The sequence below is a fragment of the Macaca fascicularis genome, chromosome 7 (genome assembly GCF_037993035.2).
Source record: "Macaca fascicularis isolate 582-1 chromosome 7, T2T-MFA8v1.1".
Classification (NCBI taxonomy): domain Eukaryota; kingdom Metazoa; phylum Chordata; class Mammalia; order Primates; family Cercopithecidae; genus Macaca; species Macaca fascicularis.
In genome coordinates this window covers 33,958,642-33,973,543 of record NC_088381.1, presented here as the reverse complement: position 1 = coordinate 33,973,543, position 14,902 = coordinate 33,958,642, and the positions used below count along the sequence as shown (strand labels likewise).

The following is a 14,902-nucleotide window of genomic DNA, read 5'->3' as shown; positions in this document are numbered from 1 at the left end:
AGCTAAAAAAATCAAGCCTAGACTTCTCAAAACAGAGAACTGAGGTCTTCTACTAGTCCTTCCAGGGGGACTGCACTGCACAAAGAAGATGACACCCATCTTATTTCAAAGGTAAGTCGGGTTTCTTGGTTGCCTAATTTATTAAAATCTTAGCCCCATTTCCCAGTCAAGGGTGGTGTGGTAAACTGATGGCATCTAAGAAAAACATTCTTCTAAAACAGCCAAACAGCATGCTTCAACATGCTGAATTGCTAAATTTCCATTACTTTAAAAATACTTGACTTTTAGCCATATGCTCCAATTACCAATTTTAAAAGAAGGAAAAAAGAAATATAACAATTGTATCACACATACGCAAGAGAGTGAAATCCCAGTCTTTGCCATACCGCCATTCATTGCAAATAATCACCTGCCTGCAGGCTGGCACATTTTCCACATTTTCATGGGTTAACACCCACATTTAGAAGTGTTCACACTGGCCCCTGGAGCCACAGAAGATGAGCACAAAACCCCCCATGGCACCATAAATGGCCCCATCTGCATGTTCTGCCTGACTCAGGAAGCTGAGGAGTGCTCACTGTAGGAACACGGACCCGACACCTTGGATAGGCTCACTTCTGATGGACAACAAGTCACCACACAGGGCGAGGGCCTCCTGCTTGTCCTAGTGCCGACCCAATACACAGACATATCAGGTTTTACTAATTAACACGGCCTCTGCCACAGCCGGCTTTTGTTTCCTTTCTGTCTCTCTTTTTTGCTGAATGAGTGAAAACAGCTGAGGCGTGGAGGCCGGGGCATCCAGAGAATGGAATGTTGGTGTCAGTTCCATCTCGCTGGCCACCCCCACGCCCCAGTGTGTTGGGGCTGCAGGCTCCCAGCTGAGAGGTACTAGAAGCGTCCCCTAGGTCAGCTCATCTGCTGGGAAATTACTGTCTTCTCACCACCATGGCTGTGGACGTCTGCTTTCATTTGCACAGTAAGGGCCTGGGTCACAATAATGCATCCCTTCCTCACTCTGAGAGTGTTAGGAACCAAGTTCCCTGTATTGTGTCTTCAGCTTCCCCCTCAAATGAACAAAAGTCAACTATTCAGGTACCGAAACAGCATATATTTTAGTCTTAACTAGCATACTTCATCCCTTCTCCCAATCATTTGTTAATTTCCTTGGCATAAGGTCTCTAATCTTGGGCTTCTCAAATTTTAATGAATTACCTAGAGATCTCATTAAAACGCTCATTCTGACTCAGGAATTCTGGAGTGGGACCCAGGACTCTGCATTTCTAACAAGCTCCCAGGTGATGCCAATGATGCTGGTCTGTGGATACCCCTTTGAGCTGTGAGGTCTAGGCTGATGGGACCCTTCTCAGTTCTCAGGACCTTCCTGCAGAGATTTGAGCTGAGCTCCTAACTGGTCAAATCCTTTATGCTTCCTGGTAGGACTCTCAGTGCCTGGGATTCGACGTCAGGTGGCTTGTGCACTACTGCAGGCTTTGCAGCCAGCTCACATTGCAACCTTCCTTCTGCAAGCTCTTGCCCCCTCTGAATTCAGTTCACATCCTTAAAGAAGGTATAATCGGTAATACTTAAACAGATCAGAAAATCAAAAAAGAAAGAGATACAAATCTTTAAAAAGTTGAAATTCTTTTAGTAATGTAAAGTGATGGGTTCCTTCCTTCCTCCTTTTTGATTTGCCTACTTACCATTTTTTGGGCAAGATGGGGTTGAGCCATTGCAAAATATTTTTAAATCCCATGCTCCAAGAAGAACATCAGAGTTTCCAAATTTTCTCTCACTGTATTTATCAAAATTGCCAACACCAATCTCTGCCAACATATCTACAGTTCAGAACTCAGTTGGTTATACAGTGATAAGCTCTTTTTGTTTGTGTGTGGCGGGGGGATGCAAACAAATAGTGCATGGGAGAGATGGAAATAAATGTGGCAAAGGAAGTGGCAAAGAAGTAGAGGGTGTTCATCACCCAGGTCCCAAATATTTCCAAGGAAGAGTTGATTCCAATGCGAAAAATTGTACAGATCAATATTCAATTTCTTTTTGTTAAAAGGTGTGAATTCTAGACCAGACCCCGCTAACAATTCACGTATGATGACAATAGATTAACTTCCATCTGCCTTCCCTTTCCCCCTCTGCAACACAAAAGGGTCAGTCACTCTCGTTTCAATGTCCTGGCCAGCTCTAACAGTCTGGGATTCTAGAATGAACTTGAAGAATTCACGCAGCATTAGGCAGTCCTGGAATTCAATGAGCTAAGAATACTGGAGGTTTTACTCCTACTGCCTCATGTTTACATTTTATTTTCAAATGCTGCCATTTAAACCAGATCATCTGTAACAATGTCCCTGCCACAGCATCTAGAGGTGAGGGCCATTCTCTCCTTATGGTCACTAACCTGCCATACTCGGGGAGTTTACATATACCTTGCTTAACGAAGATTTTATTTACATCCTGTGTTTTTGTCGCCCTGGTGGCAATTTTCTTGCTTACAGAACAACCTAAAAGATACTCCCTTTTAATCATATTCAATTACCCAGTTTTTCCTATAGCAACTCAGTGACTACATAGGTTAAAAATGTCTCTGGTTTTCTTCATAATGTCCTTAGGAAATAAGTCAACATGCTTCCCTTTAAAAAACTAGTTAAGATTCCCTCTCAGAGTGGCCTGTAATGAAGATATAGGTCCAAGACAAAGTTTCGACAATAAAATCCTCACATTTGCTCACAGAATGCATTTGACACACAGTAAACCTACAGAGATACCCGAGATGGAAATTAAAATACCTGTGACCACAATACACTGCAACTAAATAGACGTGGAGCAGTTAAGTGATTTGATTTTCCCGAAACACAACATGTTCCATAGTTCAGGTCTTGTTCTGTTTATACAAAATGTCCAGAATAGGCAAATCCATACAGACAGAAAGTAGACGAGCGGTTGCCAAAGGATGAGAGAAAGGGGGAATTCAGATGAAAGGGGCTTTATTTGGGGTGATGAAAATGTTCTAGAATTAGATAGTGGTGGTGGTTACCCAAATTGTGAATATATAAAAACCACTGCAGTGCACACTGTAAAATGTTTAAAATGAATTTTGTGTTATATGAATGTTATCTTCATAAAAACAAAAGAAAACAAAAAGAGTGCAGGCCTTGGAGTCAGCAGAGCTGAACTGGTCCTGCTTGGTCTTGTTGAAACTTCAGTTTTCTCGTTATTCTAAAAATGAATTGAGACATTATGCAAAGCACCTAGCAATGTTTCAGACACACAGTTAAGACCTCAGTCAATGACCGCAATACCTTAAGGTTAGGTAGACAAAAGTCACACACCCAGGACTTGAACCCGGCTCTGACTCCTTGCTTGTGACCTCTGCTAGTTGCTACCAGGCTCTTCCAAATGGGGGCAGCAGCTTGAGGAAAAATGTGTTTCTCTGAAACACAGCCTTAGACCTTCCATTGTGCCTTTGCTTTATTTTTTTAACACCACTCCTTAGAAAAATTCTTACAAAATGTTCCCCAGTTTCCAGGAGATACAAAGAGCCTTACATCATATTTCTAAGACACCATTTCCCTCACCATGAGAGCCACAGTCTAAGCTAACCTTGTGACCAGCATGTAAAAGTTCTGTTTATAGAACCCAACATGCCCCTGCAGTGCCGTTCGCCTTCAAGGAGCTGCTGGCTGGAGGAAGGGACTCCACCCAGACAATGCCCTGTTTCCAGCGCTCTGCGTCACTTGGAAAATATTGGGGGATGAGAGCCGGGTAAACGCAAGGGTTAGACTCCCAGTTAGAGCGCTGTCACAGACAGACCACATGGCTTTACAAATGATTACAAATCAGCTTGCTGTCAGCACACACATGTCCAACAGGTTCAACAGGATTTTTGAAGAAAGAAGATAAACAAGCTGCCAAAGGCTCAATCTGGAAGCTCACAGGCCCTACTCCGGTCCACAGTTCTGCCCTGCACCCCTGCCCAGAAGTCTTGTTATTTGTGAAAACGGGTCCTTCAGCTTCCCCATTTTGCTGCTACCATATATCCATAAATGCTGAAAGAGTCAATCCTGAATTACAGAAATCAGGCCATTTTCAGAACTTAAATACAAATGCTGAGGCCAAGAACTTTCAATCCAATGACGCTTCTCATTAGTGCCTCCTTGCAGCCCCAAACAAGACCAAATTTCCATGTAGAAAGCTGTCAACTTTTCTCTTTGCCCCACACTTCCATGGCCACCGGAGCGATACTAAGCAGGGACTGGAGAAAGAAAAGGACACGGCCTCAGTAGGCAAGAGCCTGGGCCAAGACTGCTACAAGTGTTTAGGCTGACTCTGGTACCCACAGGGTTAAGACACCTGACAAGAGTGACCTTTATTACTTCCTCCTTTAAAGTAGTAGGCTGTTCCCTGAGACAGAGCTGAGCAGACCAGGCTCCTACAAAGCCCACGTTCCCCTGGTTCCTCCTTGCAGGCCAGGCTACCCGGGTCAACAGCTGGCTCTAACTGACTGGCAAGGGGAACAGGGCCAGAATAGAAACGTCCTGATCCTGGTATAGTCACCTGATCACACTGAGGTTTTTGTGCAAGTAACAACTTCTCCAAATCGCAGCTCAGCTTTCTTAAAAACAGGGTGGCGTTAATGGATCCATTCAGGGCACGGATCATGGAAAATGAAAGATAATGGGGCCAAATGTCAAAGGAAGAGTCGCTGTATAGACAGCAAACAGTGTCCAGGAAGGAATTACTGTGTACCACCCAGAAGTTACAGAGCATAAATCACAGATTTCCGTCTATACAGAGGCCTTGAAGGAGGTGTGGTGACTTTTTGGCCCTCATCCTCCTAGAGCAATTGTTTCCCAGCCATGCTGTTGGCAAGACTCACTCAGTCCCTCCTTTTCTGAATGGAGAATAAAATGTCACTCCCTCCCTCAAAAAAGCTGGGACAGACAGAGGGGGAGGGATGGAGTAACCAAGTCTAATCTAAGACCTTCCCCAGGACTGCTCTAGGGCCAGCCCTCATCTGTTTTAAAAAGGAGCCATCTTGGGGTGCTGACCAAACAGGCCCCATGAATCACTGTGGGGATCATTAGCGCTGTTCACCTAATATTTCCAGTTCTTCTCTCCTCCAGGCACATCAATCTGCTTTCCTGCCCCCTTGAAGTCAGGAGTGGCCATGTGACTAGCTTTGGCCAAGAAAATGCGAGAAGTGGCATGTGTCATGTCCAGGTACAAGTTCCAAGAGCCCATTAGTGATTTACCATATCCTCCTCCTACCCCACTGCAGAGATCGCCAACACCTGGGTCCCCCAGGGACTCAGGAATAAAGCAACTAACTCCAACCCTGCCATGATTGGATGTGTAGCATGAGCAAGAAATAAGCTTTTCTTCGTGAAGCTATAGAGCTTTGGAGGCTGTTTATGATTGCAGCATCATCTAGCCTATCACATCACATAAAGACCTACTATTATACTTGCAGATTCAACCCACCCAGCTCACATCCATTAAAAACAAAACCTGGCGTTCATCACAAGCTTCAGCCCCAAGGACAAGTGGGGCTGTAGCAAGGAAAGAGCCCAGGCTCCCAGAGTCAGACAGACTTGAGTTTAAATCCTGGCTCAGCTGCCCACCAACCATGCAACTCTGAGCCCGTCAATTACCTTATATTGAGCTGTAATCGCCTCCACTTTGAAAGGGCAATGATAGCACCTAACATACAGGATGGCGGTGAGGATGAAATATAACATGTGTAAAATACATAGCATGTGGCCAGGCGTGCACTGTGCACTGAGTAGACAGGAGTGATTCTGCTAACCCTCGTCATCATTATCATCATCGTCCTGCTTTTGTCAATGACCAGCAGTGAACCCGGAGGCTCTGTTTCCTGCTCTGTAAACTGGAAGAGCAATGCTATGCCACTCCCAGTGTGAGAGTATCTAAGGAAGTACTCAGCGCAACGCCAGGCAGGGCGCAGGGGCAACTGCTCAATAACCGTGAATACCGCCGGGCGCGGTGGCTCAAGCCTGTAATCCCAGCACTTTGGGAGGCCGAGACGGGCGGATCACGAGGTCAGGAGATCGAGACCATCCTGGGTAACACAGTGAAACCCCGTCTCTACTAAAAATACAAAAAAACTTAGCCGGGCGAGGTGGCAGGCGCCTGTAGTCCCCAGCTACTCGGGAGGCTGAGGCAGGAGAATGGCGTGAACCCGGGAGGCGGAGCTTGCAGTGAGCTGAGATCCTGCCACTGCACTCCAGCCTGGGTGACAGAGCGAGACTCCGTCTCAAAAAAAATAAAAAAATAAAAAAAAAAAAATAACCGTGAATACCCCATACCACCCTGATATGATTTGGCTGTGTCCCTACCAAACTCATCTTGAATTGTATCTCCCAGAATTCCCGCATGTTGTGGGAGGGACCCAGGGGAAGGTAATTGAATCATGGGGGCCGGTCTATCCCGTACTAGTCTCGTGATAGTGAACTAGTCTCACGAGATCTGATGGGTTTATTAGGGGTTTCTGCTTTTGTGTCTGCCTCATTTTCTCTTGCTGCCGCCATGTAAGATGTGCCTTTTGCCTCCCACCACAATTGTGAGGCCTCTCCAGCCATGTGGAACTGTAAGTCCAACTAAACCTCTTTTTCTTCCCAGTCTTGGGTATGTGTTAATCAGCAGCATGAAAACAGACTAATACACACCCCTTCCACTCCAAGCCTTTACCCAGCCTGCCCTGAGCGAGCCCTGGAACACTGCAGGCTGATGAAGCTGCAACACCTGCCCCACACACATCGGGGGCCCAGTCCTCAACTGGTCCACTCTGAGCTTCAGGTTGCCCTCCAGGACCTATCCGATGAGAGTCCCACTCCCTCCACCCCTAGCCAAGTCATCTGCTGTCATTTACAGGACCATAAGCACTGCATCTGCCAGGGTACTCTCACCTTGGGGACCCCAGCCTAACCCCTAAGATACCCACATCTACCCAGGTGACTTGTGATTTTGAGAAGCCCTCTTGGGTATGAGTTACATAACCAAGAGACGTGGCCCATCCCCGGGGCCAGCTCATCAGAAGTAGGGGGATGTCCCCTGCCAAGGCTCCGAATGACCTACTGTTGAGGATCTGGAGGGCCTGGCAGTCCCCGCCTGGCCCTGGCTTTGACAATTAACGGTGTTACAGTGAGGCTCTGCAGAGTAACAGACTTCACATCTAGGAAAATCTGCCATATGCCACAAAATCCCTGGTCACACACTAAAAGCATCCCACACTGTGCATCCTTAGGCGGTAGCTTAATGAAATGCTATGCCTGGTACTGACGTATCCCAACTGCACTGGGACCTCTGAAAGTGGCCTAAATAGAAGGAACACTGGAGGCTGAGCAGGAGTGGGTGTCTTGGTCCCAGGGCAGCCCCTGGGTCGGTCTGTGTGACCTGAGGCAGCCACAACTTCCCCAAGTCTCATTCCCATGACTATAAAATGTCACAGAAGAGAATCCAGTTAAGGATTGAAGTACCCTCCACTGATCGTCTACAGTCACTGAATGTACAAGTTGAACAAGGTACAGTGCCATTTTTAAAGACTTTAAAGTCCCAGAGTGAGTTCAACATGTTCATAAGTGAAATCTAAGTAATCACTGGTTGAAGACAGGCTCATGAGCACACTGGTCTAAGGTCTCTAAGGTCATAGCCATCTCTGCAATTAACCGCACGGCAGATGAAGGTTATTTCCTCTCTCTGACCTACCAAAGTTTCCATTTCTCCAGATAAATTAAAACAGGCCTGTATTTCATTCATCTTACCCATTCATAACGTCACAGAGCATCAGCATTATTTGAGACACCAACTTTCTCAGGTTGAAACCCTCATTTGAATTTCCAACACTTCCTTCCACTTTCCCTGCTATCTCTGGAAGATAAGCAGCCATTCAGTCTCTGCTCTGGGGGCTGGAAACACACTGCCTCTCAAAACAAGCCTTTCCATTTTCCCACAGCTCTCAGGCACGGAAACTTCTCCTTCACACTGAGCTGACGTTTGCATTCCTACAATATCACTGAGACCAACCAAGGATGGTTTAGTGAGACCTTCTTCCAAATGAGAGCCTTTCAAACACTTAAGCCCACCCTCATACCATCCATCTTTCTTTTCCTCTTAGGCTAAACTGTCCAAGGTCCTTCCTCACTTACCGGCAGGTTGTACCAAGTCTTCTCTCAAAGCATGGGGGCCAAAATCAAAACAACGCTCCCTGCAAATTGGGCCTATCAGCATCCTGATTACCAACTGCTCTAGGCTCCTGAACAGTCTCCCAGAGAACAGAAGAGTCAGACCCCACACAGAGGCTGGAGATAAAACCTGGGGCTTGAACTAAAGACTACCAACCAAAGATAGTCCCCGCCACCTCTAGACATGCAGACACCCACGGGACCCTTCCCAGAACCTCCCCTCTGTGAGTGCCACTGCGGGATCCATGGGGGCAGTCAGGGCACTGCTGCTGGGGTCCCACTCCTGCTCCCATCTCTTCCTTAGCTGCCAGTCCCTTTCCTCTTTCCTCCCCATCTAGGTGCCTCCAATAACCCTCTGGCTCCCGTGCAGTTCTCAGATGGCTCCTAGAGGTCACCCCTTGCCCCAACCCCATCCCCTTTGCTGGTAAGTTGTACCTTGACTTCTGGGGAAAAAATCAGACAACACCCTTTTCCTTTAGCCTCCTCCCACTCCCCACTTCTTCTCTCCCACTATGGCCAATACCCTGTCTCCACCTCTCACCCCATCCCGTGCCAGGCTATGCCTGGTGAACTGGACGAGAAGCCTAACTCCCCACGTAGGCCTCAGGTGAGTTGTTGGTTGCATCCCCTGAGGACAGGGCTCTGGCTAGGCAGGCATCACTAGATTTACTGAGTGCTCAGTCTATGCCAGACACCGGCTATGTGCTTTCCATGAGTCATCTCATTGAATTCTCGTCGGTTTCCCCCTGAGGGAGGCACTACTATTATAATCCTTTGCTTCTAAGTGAGGAAACTGAGGTACTGAGAGGTAAGTCACTTGCTTAGGTGCTCACAGGTATAAGCAGCAGAGCCAGAAGCCAACGCAGGCAGCTGGACTTGAGAGCCCACAGGCTGAAAACCAGACCAGGAGCCCTGCCAGACAGGGCCTTCATCTCACTCTGTGCCCAGCCCAGCACCTGGCACCCAGCACACTCACAATCCAAGCTTACTGAATTAATCAGTTTGACAGAGGTTTTTATGTGCCTAGGTATTTTTTTAATACCCAGTGATACTCCCCAAGCATACACACACATTCCCCCACCACACATGCATTCTGTATTTTATAGTTAATACACACTATTTTAGTGGTGTCATGGGCTAAATCAACTATTGTTAGCTGACCTGAGAACCTAGCCTCAATTCATAACAATGTCTCTATGAGAAAATTCCTTCAACTTGCAAACACCCCACATAAAAATAAAATGTTAGCACCCTCTGTTCCTAAAATAAGCATTCAGTTAGCAGATTCATTCATTAGGATGCTGTCTACCTTTGCGTTACTAAAAAATCTGTCCTGGCTAAAGTCGGCCTCACTTTGTTACATCTTTGCCTCAGAAAACATGCCTGAATTTCAGAGGAATGTGTGAACTGAACACTCTACACTTTTTTTTTTTTCCCAAAGTCTCCATTCTCAATCTAAATTTTTCACAAAATTGATAGTTCTCTGGGAGCACAGGCTCTTGCTGACCCTGATAAATGATTGCCCTAATTAACAATGTTCAGTTCCCCAAGACGGCTGGAATTCCAGCTCAGGAGGGGCCTGACGTTTGTTCTAGCCTCTCATTTTCCAGATGAGCAAACTGGGGCCTGGAGAGGTTAAGTGGCCTGTTCAAAGTCACACAGTGAAATCTCAGCCACGGCGGGAAGTTGACGGCCTTGATGCCAACTTAACCCTTTCCTCAGGCTTCATCTATTAACCTAATTCCTCTCCCACTCCCTGACAATGGCAGCGCCCTTGCCAACACGCGGCTTCTCTGCCAGTGCTGCGTGGGAACCCACGGGCTCCAAGGCATCCTTATGCTTATCTGGCCTCAGAAAAACATAGAAGAGCCTCTCACGTTTTCAGCTGCTGCCAGTGGCCACCCACCAAAAAAAAGGGTGTGAAGGAAAACATCTCACACTTCCTTCTCAACCCCAAAGATGCACTCTCCATTCCCACTCCCCACGCCCGGGTTCTCATCCACTCACTGCTAGAAAGCCAGGCTGCCCAACTCCAATACACACCTCACCACCCACCCCGTTTACCAGGTATCTTCCAGAATGACCTAGCCAAGATGGCACTTCCGCCATGACACAGCTCAGAGCCCGGAACGACTCCCGACACACGGCAAAATGCATCCAAACTCCCCTCAGCCTGGCCTCCAAAACCTTCCTAAACTGAATTCAATCTACCTATTCCGTCTGATCTGCCCAAGGCTTCAACTCAAACCCTGTGTCAGACACATTCCTCTTCGTACTGGGTCAGACCCATTTCTAATTACAGACCTTGGTATAGTATCTACAACTCTCTGTGGAAAGTACCCCAAAAAGAAGCAATTATATAACGCAGTATTTCCCCAGCAGTATGCTATGGAATAAAAGTATTGTGGAAGATTCTTTGAAAAAAGATTTGTAGCCTGGTCATATTGTGGAAAATTCTGATGGTCAAGGCCTTTCTCAGTGAATCACAATTTACATTAACCCACATATTAAAGGCTCTGAGAAGTTACATAATAAGAAAAGCCATTTAGACCAGGTATGGTGGCTCATGCCTGTAATCCCAGCACTTTGGGAGGCCAAGGCAGGCAGATCACTTGAGGTCAGGAGTTTGAGACCAGCCTGGCCAATATGGTGAAACCCTATCTGTACTAAAAATACAAAAATTAGCCAGGTGTGGTGGCACAGGCATGTAATCCCAGCTACTCGGGAGGCTGAGGCAGGAGAATCACTTGAACCTGGAAGCCAGAGGTTGCAGTGAGCTGAGATCACATCACCAGCCTGCGGGACACAGAGAGACCCTGTCTCAAAAAAAAAAAAAAAAAAAAACACCAAAAAGCCATTACCTTTATTTCATGAGCTCCCAAGTTTATCTCAGCTCTTCCTTCCTTTCTCCACCTCTACCACTGCCATGCAACTCCAAGTTGCCAATGTTTCCTTCCCGGGCAACAGCAAGACCCTCCAAGCTGGTCTGCCCACATCCCCTCTTCTGCCCTTTCCAATCCATCCCCACACACTGGGGCAGGAGAAATTATTTTGAGGCCCAAATCAGGTCATGTCACCCTCTACCAAATGCTTCAGTGGCCTTCTTGTGCTCTTAAGGATAAAAGCAAAAATAAACAATGAACCTCCTTAATTCAGTCCCCAATGTCTATATCGTCTACCTACCCTTCCAGCCCCATCTCATGCCACACTCCTCCTCCTCACCCACCCCATCCTTCTACTGGCTTTAAAAAAAAAAAAAAATTCCTCCTGTACCATACTTCCTCCCACCCCAGGGGCCTCTGCACGTCTGCCTGAAGACTCTGCCTCCTCTCTACCAATCCTCACCTCCTCAAGGAAATGGTCCCTGACCACCCAAATGAGGTCAAATCCTAGCCCCTCTCTTCCATAGGCCTTATCATGGGTACAATTTTTATTTACTTGCATGATTTTTTTCTTATGTTCTCTTCTACTAGACTGTAAACTTTTTAGGATAGACAGCATGCATCCATTTTTGCTCATAGGCTTAATAGTGTGGGACTCATACCTGTAATCCCAGCACTTTGAGAGGCCAAGGTGGATGGATCACTTAAGCCCAAGGGTTTGAGACCAGCCTGAGCAACATGGCAAAACCCTGTCATTACAAAACGTACAAAGAATTCGCTGGGCATGGTGGTACACGCCTGTAGTCCCAGCTCGTTGGGAGGCTGAGGTGGGAGAATCACTTGAGCCCAGGAGATTGAGGCTGCAGTGAGCCATGATCAAGCTACTGCACTCTAGCCTGAGCAACAGGGTGAGACCCTGTCTCCAAAAAAAAAAAAAAAAAGTTTCAACAATCAACATAAGTATGAGCAACTGATGTGAAAAAAGAAAGCACAACACAAGACTATGTATTTATAGTGGAGACAGGAACCCAGTGCTACGAAGAGGAGGTAAGAGAGCCTTAACTCTACTTGGGTGAGACGGGTGAAGCTGCAGAGTCCTGGTGCCACACACAGAGGGAAGGGAAAGGCAGTGCAGGTGGAAGAAAACAGCACATGTCACAGTGTGGAACCCCACTAAGGCCGGCTGCTTTCTGCTCGGTTCTGTTTTTTATCTAGACCATCCCCGCCTCTGATCCTCAAGGGTACAGAGAATGTCTTTTACACTCTTCTTAGCACACCATGGTGGGCACCAGGAAAATGGAAGTGTCCACTCATGTGAGAAGGAAATGCCTCCCTGTACAATGGCTGGGCTTCTTCCCTGCAGGACTCCTACGGGCCGCTGCCTGTGTGTGCAAGGGTGCAAGCCCGCATCTCCACTGCACGGCACACATGCTCGGCTCCTGTGGCCTGAGGTGAAGCCACCGTTTCCAGATTCTGCAGGACCTGCCCCTCTGCCTGGCCCACCCACACCCTCCATTCCTGTGGAATTGTTACATTTCTGGAAGCCGTAGCCCTCTCTTTCACCTCATTCTGTGGTAAGCAGCTAGCTCCAATAATTTTCCTATTTATGCTAAATAAGAAGCCGAGAGTGAAGAGGTTCAGGCCACTCAAGACCCTTGTCTGCGGACTTTTACTTCGCGGGATCAAAGTTGAAGCATGAGAATGTGTCTTTATTCTTTTCCCCCTGCTGAGGCCAAGAGACGCATGCCAGATGCTTCTCCTGGAGTATGCTGTCACAACAGGAACCCTGCCACCACCTGCCCCACCCTGCTCCCCCCACCTGCCCCCGGTTCCCACTCCAATCTAACCAGGCCTGTTCTTTGTTCCACAAAACAAACAAGTGAGTTCCGCCTGTCAGGGCAGACAAGGTGCACACACACAGAAGCAAACAAAGAGGCCCTCTTGCCAAAGGCCTTCTTTCCTGTTGGACCAACGCTGTTACTGGTGCCCTTTGTTTGAAGTCACCAGATGCACCAGGCACTTACAGGGACCTGCCAGAAGATCCTTGGACCTGCACCAACTGGGATATCACTCCCCAGCCATCCCCATACCACCAAACACAGTAGAATGTGGGGCCTCGGGGGTGTCAGACTCCCATTCCTGGGGTCTGCTGCTCTGTTTGGATTGCTGAAGCGCTGCTTCCACAGAACAGGGATGCAACTGCCACCCTTCTCAGCACGGCCGGACTCAGCAACCACAGACTAGTTGCCGTGCCTGGCCCCTGGCCCTTCTCCCCTCTCTGAGTCTATCAGCACCTGTTGGTGGCCAGACACTGTGCTACCAAGTCTTGAATGTACGGGCTCATTTCACCCTCTCTGTGCTCTGTGTGCTGGGCTCTGTAATTATCCTCATTGTATTGATTAGGAAACAGGGGCTCCAACCAGTGAAGTGGCCTGACTCAAGGCACATAGCCAGGGTTCGATGTGAGTCTGACTCCGGGGCTCACGCTCTCATCCACTACAATAAACCGCCTACCACCCCAACCACTAGCTAAAGGCCACCAACCTCTTTCTTGATCATTCCAAGACAGACTTGGAATGGAGTAGAGCAGCAGTCCCCAACCTTTTTGGCACCAGGGACCAGTTTCGTAGAAGACAATTTTTCCATGGACGGAGGCGTTGAGGGGAGGGATGGTTTCAGGATTAAACCATTCCATCTGAGATCATCAGGCATTAGTTACTATAGATTCTCATAACGAGAATGCCACCTAGAGCCCTGCATGCACAGTTCATAATAGGGTTCATGCTCCTGGTCCCTAACAGGTCACAGACCTATACCGGTCCATGGCCTGGGGGTTGGGGACCCCTAGTGTAGAAGGCAGGGCTCGACCCAAATATCAGGTCAAGCACAACTCCTGATCTTCTCAGTAGGTAATTCTGTTAAAAATTATCATGATTTTCTTAGAAATAGTCACGTTTTGGTTTTAAGGCCCTACAAGGAAGGAACTAAGGCTGTTTGGGTTGTTTTTTTTTTAACGTATTTGTCGCCTTGGTAAGCCTTTCTAACTGAGCTTTAGAATAACCCTGTGAACATTTTCCCTGGAAACACACACCTCCCTCCTCCTGCCTTTCACTCATTTATCTTATCTCGGACTTCATGAGGCTCCATTCCACAGTCATTCCTGGTTATCAGTTTTGCTTTTACAAACAGCATTTATCTGGATTGCCAAGACATTCTTGGCCTTCTGGAAATATGCTTTCATTTTTCTTGTCAATTAGTTGCTTTATGTGCTTCCAAAGTTATGCTTTCATAAGAAAATAGATGTCTTCCCAATTCTCTTGGCCTTCACGTGATATTAACAAAATTTACACTGGAACTGGGACCTAATGCTTTATTAAAGTCTATCTACATCAGGGAAAATGGGGCTGGTCACACTCCAAATTATGTGAAACACCTCCCAAGACAATGTGGATTCATTTAATATCTTTCCTTGGTGCTTATAAGTACCCCCCCAAAATCGTTCATCAATGCTCTCATATGTAGAGCTTGAAAACAGTAGAGTGGCTATACCTTCGGATTTTCCCAGATGGAGAGTCCCTAGGGCTGATTATTTACTGTGATCCTTTCTTTCTCTCCTTAATGATGTTCCTAGGTCAAAAGGGCAAACGAAGGCTATTTTTGAATCATCGCAGGTATAAAACCAGAAATTCACATTTTACAAGAAGTTTGATTTTAAAGAAACAAACTGGTAGTAACCATGAGGAATACTTGACACAGAAGGGAGGCCTTCCCACAAGACAACTCAAAGCCACCTCAAGGTCTGACAGC

At 47.1% G+C, this 14,902-nt stretch overlaps 1 protein-coding gene across 11 annotated transcripts in view; it reads right to left on the bottom strand.

Annotated features, from left to right (window-relative positions):
- The window catches only part of CGNL1 (cingulin like 1), a 176,124-nt gene that overhangs the window by 38,822 nt on the left and 122,400 nt on the right, over window positions 1–14,902 (bottom strand). The window lies entirely within an intron of this gene.